Source organism: Manacus vitellinus, unplaced genomic scaffold (assembly GCF_001715985.3).
Source record: "Manacus vitellinus isolate BGI_N305 unplaced genomic scaffold, ASM171598v3 scaffold_57_pilon, whole genome shotgun sequence".
Classification (NCBI taxonomy): Eukaryota; Metazoa; Chordata; class Aves; order Passeriformes; family Pipridae; genus Manacus; species Manacus vitellinus.
In genome coordinates, this window is record NW_021940666.1 from 1,363,002 (window position 1) to 1,375,508 (window position 12,507).

The window sequence follows — 12,507 nt, forward strand, 5'->3', positions numbered from 1 at the left end:
AATGCTCTCCCAGCAAAACCTTTTTTGGTCCTCTTCAGATTGTATCTCAACACATATGTGTTTTTATGGCCTCTATCTGTGAATTATATAGCCTCATATTTAGAATGTGAACTGGAAGAGGATAACATAGCCCCAAGCTAGAAAAGGAAAACAAAACACCAAAGCAATGAAGTATCACTGTGGATAGGGGCTGAAATAGAAAAACATCCACTCCAATGTACAAAAGACTGTTTGTACATTAAAATTTGCAGGGACAATTAACGTATTTTATTAAGTCAGGGAATGCTTGAAAAACCAGACAGAGACACAAATAAAATCTTTCACAGGCATATGTTTTTTTAAAACTTCCCATTTTCTTCTAGATGTGATTCAATTATTTTATCTGGTACTGCCTCAGTATTATAAATCTTGCCTTACTGAGATTCTTAGACCACCACACAAAGGCTGTAGCAGACAACAACGCAACAGAATATTGTTGGCATGTGAGAAATCTCTAATATTTGGAATTGTAAATCTATTTCAGGTAAGAGATGTGAAGAGAATTAAGTCCTGGGTTAAAGAAAGAGGTGCTAGACTATATGCACTTGGTGGGTTGAACTGGGGAGGAATATTTGTGTATTTTGTTTATTTTGTTGACAAAGTTGGCAGCAGGAAAAGGACTCCATTTATGTGAACTTGCAAGTAAACGTAGAACAAAAGCCAAAACTACTGTGCCCTACAAGTTCTACCTCTGTGTCAGATACAATGTAGGTGCCACAAATGGTGTGTGGTTTTATGGTTGTTTCTTTCTGTTGAGGGCAGAACAAGGAGGTGGGAGCTGGTTTCTTCCATGAATGAACTGTGCTGTGAAGCCAAGGCTGTTTATTTTTGAGTCAGCATGTCAAACATACTAAAACATATCTGTCATAAGTGCTATATTTGAACAACTTAACTTTGTAGCTAAGGAAGACAAATCTGTGAGTCCTTTGGGAAATGAAGCCCTGGGAATGTCACTCAAAGTGAAACCAAACATTAGTCACAGAGGACAAACTCACAATGCTGAGTGCAAGAGCAAAATAAAATATTTCCTTAATTCAGGAATTATGCTGATACTTACTGTGAATACTTGGAGGGATTCCTTTTTTTAAGGTGCCTTTCAGGCAAGCAATCTGCTGTTTCTATTGGTAGTACTCACCTTTCCATGCAGGAGTGACTTGCACTGCTCCAATCAAAGTTCATGATAAAGCAACTCTTAGTGCAGCTTAATGTGCCTCACTTAAAGTGTATCTATTCTTTAACTTCATGAAAATAATATCCATTCTGTAAACAAACAACATGCAGTTATCATTCCTTGTAGTCCTATTCACTGACAGCCTTAAGACTCATCCACTTACAGATCTGGTGTGAATGTGGGACCTTATAGTGCATTCACAGTCTCTTATTCTTGAGATTTTTGCAGTTATGATTCCACTCCTTATTCTCCATTAAGAGGTTCCAAAGGCAGCTGGCATTGTCACTGGTACTGTCACTTGCCAAGTAAGCAACTTACATTGTATTTTAAAATACATGATCCATGTAAGAGGAGAAATCTAGAGTTTCTGTTTGCACATGCTGGTTTCTATTGCTGGTTCTGTTACATTGCCATGCTGGTTTCAAAGAACTATAATACATTTTCTTGGGAAAAGTTCTGAAGCTTTGGCATATTTTCCCTGTGGCATTTGTTTGTCTGTACAGCTGTATTTTTCTTCCTCACAGTTTGCTGTCCTGTGCAGTAAATGTATTTTGCAAATACAAGAGATCTCAAGAGTATCCTTTGGGTGAGGATGAACTTTATCAGATAAAGGTTTCAACTGCCTTCATTTGCTTTGTTAGTATGGAGATTGCTGTTTGTAGTTACTTTTCACTGAGATCCATTGGAATGTCAAAGGTGTGTGAAACATCTCTATGACTTTTTCTATGTAAGTTAACTATAAACACGTTATAAAAAATGAAAATTGATTTGGTGTTACTCTTTACTTGGATGTTGTGCTTGACTATTGTAACATAGCCTTGATTATTGTGCCACTTAGAGGGTAATAACATCTTTGACTTTAATAAACCAGTTAAATGTTACCTGTGCTTGCTGTTACTTGTCAAGACATTGCAGAATTAATACATCGAAGGGGCTGTAGGAGTCAAACTGGAGATTTCCAGCATCTCCTATGTATCAAAGAAACCATGAGTATAATTCTGGTTATGGGTAATATGAAATTGAGATTTACCATTAGAAGCAGGCTGATCTACAGGGAGGAAGACTTGCTTGTAACCAAGGAATAATTTGAGGATGACAGGTGAGAGTGAAAAGAGTCCAACCATTACATGATTAATATCCTTAGGGGATTACATTTTACCAGAGGGACAAAAAGAGAGCTTAATTATGGAAAACAAGCAAACAGTTTATTTAGAAAAGAAAAAAAAAAAGTACTTACTAAAAGAACTGTATAATTATGCAAAACAGGAGCCTCTTTCACTACTTGCAAGAAGAAAAACTCACCACATGTATTAAGGTAAGATTTCTCCCCAGGACTTCCTGATACATGTTCTTAGAAGAACTGGGCACTTGTGTTTGCATTCAGCACCTCATTTGGAAGATGCTGTTTCTAAATCCTGCCTTTTGGGCTGTGCTTGGCATTGTTTTACCATGAGATTCACAGAAATTTTTTCTACAGACTTTTCAGTGAGTAGATTCCAGCCTGGGAAATACTTCTCATTTCTGCCGGAATAGTCTGGGTGTTTTGGTAATGTAAAGTCTGAGAATTATTTTGTGTCTTTTACTGGTTTTTTTTGTGTGATATATTTATTTGGTATGATATATTACATTTTCCATATTTTTGATTCTTTATGTGTCCCTGGAAAAATATAGGAAGGAAGGTACTAAAGATCCAAAGAGAAGTTCCTTGAAAATGAGGAAAGTTGCTGAAAATTAGAAAAACGTCTTTCCAAAAGAAGTGACAAAGTTCATAGTTTAATAACAAGACTTAGTAAGTATTAGTTTCTTAGCAAAAGCTGCAGAAGACAGAAGATTGCAGCTGAATGACATATTTTGATGCTAAATATAAAATAGAAAGTAGGGATTGTAGTGTTGTCTTCATGAATTTTAAATGCAAAGTAATGATTTTTTTTTTTAAGGATTAACATTTTTCTCATCATTATCAAAACATAGCAAGGTGAAATCAGAGGCAGAACTCTGGGTTTCATACGAGACAAGCAATCCTGCTGGAACACAACCTCACCAAAGGCCATTTTGTATATTGTGGCCCAGTGGAAACAGCTTTTTGGGCTATGAGCAAATAACACAGCTCTATGGAAATGCACGGTAAGAATGATCTAAGTTAAATGGAATTGCATAAAGGAAATTACAGACAAATTCCCATTACATGAGAGGGTACAGTGAAAGATATTAAGACATGTTAAGAGTTAGATACAGCACAGTTCAGCAAGGAGCATCAGGATGTGTTTTGTGGTCCACAAAAGGCAATGGAACTATCTTGCTTTCAGTAAGATGCATGTTTGTTTACCTTGTGGAACCATTGTGTAGAAAATGCTGAAATGTCACAAACAAAATGTGTAAATCTCAGTAGAATGCATTAAGGGGTGGCATAAATATCTTTTAAAGGTTAGCTTTCTTGTCATCTGTAAACAAAATTCAGCCTTTTATGCATATAATAGGTCTTTAGTCTGTCGGCATCTTGATTGTCATAGTCAGAATATAATCACTGCTCTGTGAACTTTGCAATTATCTGCTTTGTTCATTTGGGTATTTTAAGAAGGAAAGCTGATATGAAAACCAATTATGAGTTCCCTTGATAATGGACATTTTTATAGCAGAATTTTTTTCTACTCCTTTGACAGAGTGCATTGTTACTATAAAGAAAGTGCCAGAACTGCATAAAAACCTCTGATCTGTAAGACATTTTCTTAAATATAAAATAACATACATTTAGAACTCCCACTCTGCTGAACCAAGACTTTATAAATTACTCCATAAAGCTGGTAGTTGCTCATTTATCTCTCTTCCTAGATAAAGATAAGTAATGGACTCTTACATATGCAAGCAATGCAATAAGTTCTTTTCTTTACTTGTGGATAAAACAGGAAATTTGTTTTGAATGTATACAGAGAAAGCTATCAGCATCCATTCACTTTCCCATCATTAAAATGCTAATTCCTACATTTAGATATTCCAGATAGCTACTTTAGCCACCTTTAGATTGATTTCTCAGTTAAACCTTGGCTTTTCCTTTGCCACTGCCAACAAGAAAAATATGCAAATTAAGAATTTATATTTCACAGTAAGAATTTGTGGTGTTGTTTTGTTTTTAAGTCACAGTTGGAATTCTTGCCATATACATAAAAGAAAGCAAAGATAATTTAAGACAGGATGTATTTTTCTGACTTCCATTTTTCCTTTCACAGATAAATCACATGACATGATCTGTTGTTTAATAACTCTGTGGATGAACAAAGGAAACCCTCAGATTACTGAGAGCTACGTGGATATGCCCCTGCAGATGTGTATCCATAAATCTGCACATCCACGGGTACCAGAAATGTATCAATTCCACTTTGCAGAAAAGAGTGGGGACATGGTAGACATTTCTTGAAATATTTAAACATTTTGTATGTTAATCACTTTGTACCAACAAGGTCTGAGTCTAGAATTCAACTCCAGGTGTAATATACACACATTTATTTCATTCAAACGCCTTTGCTTAGACTGCATTGTTTAATGTAAACCAACCCACTTTGTCAGAACAACCATTGCAGGCCATTATTAACACCTTCAATCTGAAAATTCTTGGCAGTGGTTTTGATAAATGCTCGCATTGATAAGTAATGTATATCTGTATGTTTGAATTGGAATTATGAAGAGCCCCTGAAGATCAAGCTGAGCTTTGTGTTAGTGAGATTCATTTGGCTCCCTTCTAACCTGGAAAAGAAATTTTGCTTAAAATGGATCTTGAACTTTTTGAAGTGGGTGAATCTGGGCAAATTTTGAGCTCACAATGTTAATGAACCCCAAGAAAGGCAACTTATTAGGTAGTAAAGTAGCTTCAGTTTGTTGACCCAGTTTCAGTACTATCAGCAGTGGCAGCATTTGTGAATGCAGTAAGTCCTAAGGAAGTTTTATAAGCATTATTCACCCTAGGGTACATGAAAGAGCCACAGAACTTTCCTACCAGGTTACTACAGAGACATAATAGTGCCCAGAAATGTAACTTGATGCTTTTCGTGCTGCTTGACTATGGCTAAAGACAGAACCTTGGTCTCTAGAGCACCCTCATCAGCACCACACTCATTATGAAATATTCATTCTCTGTTTTAGAGGAAGTGTCTAGAGAAGCTCAGCATTCTTTATTTTTCTTCAGGAAAGAGAAAAATGGGAGATGTTACTTTCTAAAATTTCCCCAAAATCTCTGAAGGTGACTTCCTGAAGTGTGCATGGCAGAGAGGATGACAAGCCTGTCCCAGTAAAAGATAAACTGGATCTTTATGCATTAGTGCTCTTGGCTTTTGCCTTATTAAAGCTGCCAATGAACATTCCTGAACATGAGTTAGCCTTGTAAAGGTCATTTTAATCAGAAGGGAGTCTATTCCTGTAGATACTATTTATTCATTTATTTTACAACTATAATGACCTAAAATTGTTTTACCTAAGAGTTCACGTTCAACAGATTAGAAGGACAATGGCATAACAACACAGCCAATAGACCATAAGTTTGGTTGGGTCTTTCTCTTCTTGTTGTTGTTTAGGGAGTAGTTTCACTCTAAGTTATTATTTTTACTTGTGGATGGAAAGTGCTGTGTTGTTACTCTGGTGGCTGTGTGCAATATTCAGTGATTAATCCATTTCATGGTGCATTGAGATGGTGGTGAGTGTTCACAGCACAGTGCAGAGGATGCTTTCACAACCGACACATCAACAATCCCTTGTGTGAAGCACTACTGTGCTCATAAGAAGAGTGTTAAGTGCTGAGAGTCAGGTCAGAGCCTTGGTGGGTAGGTCTTTTTGGTCAGCACAGGGGGATTCAGAGTTCATCTTGAGCTCATCAGAAACCTCATCAAATTCTTCAGCATTAGGCTCTTTTAGTTAATGGCCTCAGAGAATTATGTTGACAAAAATGAAGGTCCATTGCAACTCAATTCCTGTTGGATTCAGATGGGAGTTTGATGCCTGACAGTTTTAGGTACCATTTATAGAGATCCACATAGGGGGAACGTGATGAGCCGTTCCTAAATAAATTATACATGTATCAATGTATCCTACAGAGTAAGTTATCTGCTGGCTCCTAAAGGTTCCAGTTCCAACCAATTAGCTACACAAGCCTAGTCTTGAACAATTCATTGAAACTTTTGACTTCAATAGGGGAAAGAAATTAATCCATGTTAGCCTGAAAAGATCTGAAGTACCTGCACCATTAGATCCACTTAACCTTCTGAATTTAGCAACACACTTCAGTATAATTTTCAACCTCAGGCTTCCATGCCAAGATTAACACTTGGGTTGTAATTTCCACATTCCAATTTCTGACACGAAGTTTTGACACAGGTATAATGCCCAATTTTTAAAAGAGCTAAGTTTAATTACGTTTTCAGGATCTCATATGAGTGATAATTGTATTCATGAACGACAAATGTTTTGGCTTTTGGTCTCTGTACAAAAACTCCTCTCCCTGTTTGTGTTCAACAATAATTAAGCAATGCCCAGAGGCATGTAATAGACTGAGAGTTCCCACACCTCTCGATATGAGGAAATTTGCTAAAGTAAACTGCAAATGAGAACCATAAGATTTCTCTAAATTCAGGGTTTGATAAGGAGGTTTTACAGACAGGGTAGAATTGAACTAATTTTAACTAGGGATTTCTCAGGAGTTACTCTGTTCCCAGTATACAAAAGAACATCATCTCGCTACAGATTATTTCTGGTTTGTATGTGTAAATTATTTATTTGGATGAGGTGCAACTTTTGGGACCTCTGTGTTGGGATTTACTAATATCTTACAGCATTGCCTGCCTTGATGCACAAACAGAGAAAGGATGCTTCTGGCTGCAGATCCTTCCTTCACATGCTTGAGACAGCTCTGTGTGAACGTGAGGAGAAACACTGGGAGGGCAGCCCGTGATTTCCAGAACACTATTTCCTGTTTCCTCTGAAGAAAAGACAGCAGGCTACATGCTTCGTTCAACAGGTTAGGTCTGGCACACAGAAGTTATTAGTTTCTTGTGTTGATTGCACCTTAGCTCTCCCAAGCATAAATGATCCATAATGTCCTGAAAGGTGGGTTCAAAAGGGCAATTTCCAAAATGTTTTTAGTAACTCCATATATACAGCAGGATTAAAGAAATTTTTATATTGTTTCCTAACTAGTCCCTGGATGCCAGACCAATCCCAACATTTTGCACTTCCATTCTGGAAAGGTTTTTCTTCAGTAAATGTCATACTGACAACAACAGCAAAACTATATGTTTACCTTACACCAAAATAAAGGCTATCATAAGATTCTTTCTACACTACTTGCTAGTTAAAAATTGGCCACAAAAATATTTATTTGATAATCTTAATAATTCATTTTTCTCCAACTTTGTATAGTAATAACTGTTGCAGTCTGCCAAAGTTGGTTACATTTTTTCCATGTTAACTTTGTGCTTAATACACCCCCGAGATCATACAACAATATCTACAAAATAAAGAGGTTTAATAAACTTTTATGAGTATACAATTTATTTAGGAACAGTTTGTTTTGTAATCTTTCCCATGTGGATCAATACACATGGCATTTAAAACTTCTAGGCATCTAGCTCCCATGTGAATCTCATCTTGAAGCCGTTAGAATAAGATTTAATAGATTCTCAATTTGTCAACATAGTTCTCCTTACTAAAATTTCTTATATTTTCTCTGACACGCAAGGCTATTAAGATTGGCTAAATGCCTCCCTCCCCCCATTCTTCCAGGATTTGTGTTCACATGCGTTGGAAAAAAAGTGGGATCAAATTTTTTCCTCCTGTCTGAATAGTCTGACATAATTCTACTGCACGTCGTGAACTCAGACCTAAGAGATTCAGTCTCTTCTTAAAACATGGAGCAATTTTCTGCATGCTTATTATGGCAGGAGGGAAATGATCCTGTAGTACAATAGTGGCATGAAAGTATTCCCTCACACGCACACCTCTCAATGACTAAAGAAAATGCCTGTGCTCCTTTCTTTGCTGACGCACTTAATGGGAAGGTTATGAAGCCTGGTTGCTGCTTCTCCCTTTACCACTCTTATCTGGTGTCTATCCTGCCTGTTTTGTATCCATCAGTAGGGTGACAAGATGATGCCAGAGCTGATTTTGACCCAAAGATTTATCTGAAGCTATTTGCCATCAAATTATGAACCAAGACAATTGCCTGTGAAACGTGCACCTCCTGCAGTTATAGGCCAGAATCTTTAGTAGTAATTGTTCTAGTCCAGTAAAATTATGTTTCTAATCTAGTTTGTGTGTAATAATAAGTGTAAGTGGAGCCTTCTAGTATGATTTAGAGCTCTACAGGTGCAATGGTGTATCCTTATTTTTAGTTTGATCCTGCAATTCCTTCATGCCTGTCTTCCATTCACACTCATTTCATAAATAGGGATCATAAAAACATGTTTGCTAAAAATTTAGCAATATCTATCCAGTAGAAGTTCATAGAAATACCTTTGTGTACCTAAAATATATAAACGTGAGCTATGTTTGGTGCCATACTTGAACCTCTAAATTTCCTTTCTTTCCTGCTTCTTCATGTAACAGTTTTCTACTGCGTATTCCTGGAGCATGAGATACTTGAACTTCTAGCTAACAACTCTTCATGATTTTACACTAATAGTTTTGAGCTCTTGCCCTATAGGTGTTCCTTTCCAGCTGTTCTCAAGTGATGGTTAACTCAATAATGCAAAGGTACATTAATTATTAGTCTACTACCTGATTCTCCTCCAGAATATTCCTTATAAAATCCCAGGGAGAAATAAGCCTAACATGCCCTCACAATGTTATCTGGGCAAAAAGATGTGCAAGCCAGAATTTAGCACCTGATGTTTTCAGGTTTTATCATTATTACATTTTCTATTAGCACAGTTTGAAAATTGCATATTCAGAATAACCAAAGGATGTCAGCATTAAGAGTGATGTGGCTGTGGGTATCTTGGAAATCTGGAGTGCGACCCAGAAAACAAGTAGAGTATCTTCATTGTCACGCAGTTCCTTGCTTAGAAGTTTTCTCTCCTTACTACTCTTTTCTCTTTTTTTTGCTATTGTCGATTTTAAGAATAGACCTGATGTGAGTCCTTGTCTGCCCAGAACAAATTGATAAATATTCAAGTCCAAAATTAGAACACACATGGTATTTTTATCCTATTTTCTGAGGAGATCCGTACTCTGCTGCAAGAAATTGTTCTCCAAGTAAAAATATCATCAGTGTTTTTACTGCTATTCACCCTAAACTCCATGCTAAATGGCAGTGGTTTTGCAAACTCTCAGAAGAAAATATGAAAGGCCTGCTGCTCTCTGGAGCATCAGCTTCCTTGGATTAGCCTGTTAAAGTACAAGCAATGAACAGATGTGCAATTCATACAGGTTGTCTATTAGAACTGACTGAGATAGGCTTGTTTTATTTTGCTGAGTATCTCGTTAAGTACTGCCAGTCATATTCAAGAGTGTTTGAGTCAGATTCTTTGACAGGGGTGTCTTACAGAGCCATGTTAGCAAAATCTGAATAAAATGTGAACTTCCTAAAGTGATATAACCACTGGGAGAGAAAACTTAGTTGTGGAGACAAGAATTCACTGCCACTTTGATACCTGAGTCTCCAGCACTGTGAGCAACTGAGAAGAGGGGGAGAAATGCACGTTCTGAATTATGTTTCAGCACATCTGAAATGATATAGTGACCATAGTCTTTTCACTTGATTATCCTGAGTTCCCACTTCTGCAATATTTTTCTTCTTTTTAAGGGAGTCCCTGATCTTATGGGAAGTTGGCTGTGTTGCCATGAGGGGCTAACAAAAATAATAGTGAAGCAAGCACAGGAAGGAGCAGAAGAGCAAAAAGAGAAGACTAAAAGGGAAGGAGAATAATTCATGGCCTAGAAGTGCAGTAAGTACTGAGCTATAGTGTAGTCTTATTTGCTGCACAGAAGTCTTGATTACAGTAGGAAGATTAGTGTTGGACTGGGGCCAGACCCTGCCAGTGTGAATTGCAGCAGTTGGGGGATAGCATAAATTAATATTGGGCATAGCAACATAAATTAAGCTTTTTAAATCTCATGTTCCCTTTTCATGAAAATGTATTAAATTGTTGTGTATTTTTTCTGGCACTCTATACATAGATAAGCAATAATGCATATTTCTTGTCTGCATCACTGTAAAACAGGACAAATCTGTGTGATAACACGTCTTAGAGATCCTTTACTATACTACAATATTCTTAACACAGTACTATTGAAGATAATGACATGTAGGTATTCTCTCTTTGTTCTACCAATAATAGTATCCCTTATGAATATGAAGGAACAGAGGAAATGTAAGAGCTTTTAAATAAAAATTGCTCTTTGAATACTATGAAAATACAAAGCTGAATGAAATGAGTCACTGTATTCATCTGTAAATACCTAAAGCTTGTTTTTTGCTTTTAAATCAGTAAAAAATTGGATCAAGTGAGACCTCTGAGCTAGATTGAATTGCATGTAGTTACGTGATCCCTATCACATTAGAATGGATTTAAAAAGGCACAAAAAAGCTGTTCTGCTTCTCCCATTATCAGCTGTGGGTCTATTATGTGTACATCACATTTTATTTACCTTTTATCTGTCTTTAGCTCAAGAACATGCTTTAGCTATTAAAAAAAAATAATGCTTATAAAGGAATACCAAAGTGATTGGTCTGTTTCTACCTTGTCTTTATACTCAAATATCCACCGACTTTTTCAGTTTAACAGTCCTATGAAATAATGACAAGAAAATGCATCTGAAATTTTGAAAGAGAGGTAAAAACTAGATAAACCATTATTTTCTGTCCCAAGTCCTTGAAATATCTCAAAAACAAAATAAAAAGCTGCTCAAGTCCTACTGATAAAAAGTAGTACAGGACTTGCTAAAGAATGAAGTGGCTGAACTCTGGAAAATGCCCCTAGAATTAAACTTTACTGAAGTAGGAGTAAATCCAGGTGTTCCTAATAGTTCAGGAAGTGTACCTATGACAATTCTTCTATTTTTATGGCATCATATGTGTCCTTGAGACTAAGTGATGATAGAGGTTTGATCCATGCCTTTGGTATGCTCCTGTGCCAGGTGCAGAAGGATCTGGGTTTTGGTATTGGAAATTAATCTGTAGAATGTTTTTAAACTGCCTCCGGGAGCATCAAAATTTTGGACTGGCTTTTTGATGACAGAAGACATTGTATTTTAATGGCATTTGAGATGACATTAGGGATTTCTCTATATCTTTCACTTTACATTGACTATGGAACCCAAAGAACTGTGATGGTGGAAAAACTGGTTCACTACAACTGCCATTTATACATTTCACAGTACTTTTGGCAAGATCAGTATGAACTGCCTGACATTCTGTGTGTTTATTTGGTCGATCCTTCATTCTCTCTTATATAGTCATAGGTCATCTGCTGAAAGGAATGAGGTTAAGGGTACGAGCAGTTACTGATGTATGTAGGCAGCAGAGACAGAGAAGTAACATGGATAATGTGAGTTGTGCTGGAGGGATCTGAAGGGAAATAGTCACCAGGCTGTCTTGGTTTCTCTGTGGAGGAGGACCAAGGCAATGAAACAAATGCCTAACCCACTTGCTGCACGCATTGAATTTGTCTCCAGTTGCAAATACCTTGAGGCAAAGTGTTCTGGTGTGAATGCTACTTTTGATTTCTTCTCAGTGTAGTCTTTTCTTTCTCCGTGAGGAGAAGCAGGAGTGCCTATACTTAATTTGTACTGAGATGGTAGAATTCCAGCTGTGATGTCAAATACAGCCAAGCTGCATTTTCACGGTGATCCCTTACAGAGAGTGGAATCCGTCACAGCTTCGATTTTCTAGGTGCAGAAGGAATGGTTTGTACACTGCTTGTGTTATAGCAGGCAGAGAGAGCAGAGATTTGAGGCGTTAACTCTGCCAAATACAGAACGGTACCCTCTAGTCATGAACTAGGACCTACTTTCTGTTCAGGTACAGAATTGGGAGCGAAGTTAATTTGGCTTCATTTGCGAGACGGCTGCAGCGGCCTGGGTGTGCTGGGTAGGAGCGGAGGGAATGCTTGCTTGCGCTGCTGGGGGGCGAGCGGGGCAGCGGGGTGGAGGTAGGGGTAGCTTTTTTCCCTTTTCTGGGAAATTTGCCTTCGGAATTCCCCGAGCCGCCCCAGCAACGGGTTTGGCTTCCTTAAGACAGAGCAGAGGCCAGGGCTGGCAGCGTCGCTCCGGGCGGAGAGTTTTGTTCGGCATGCCGGGCATCACCCCCGCGGGGCCGT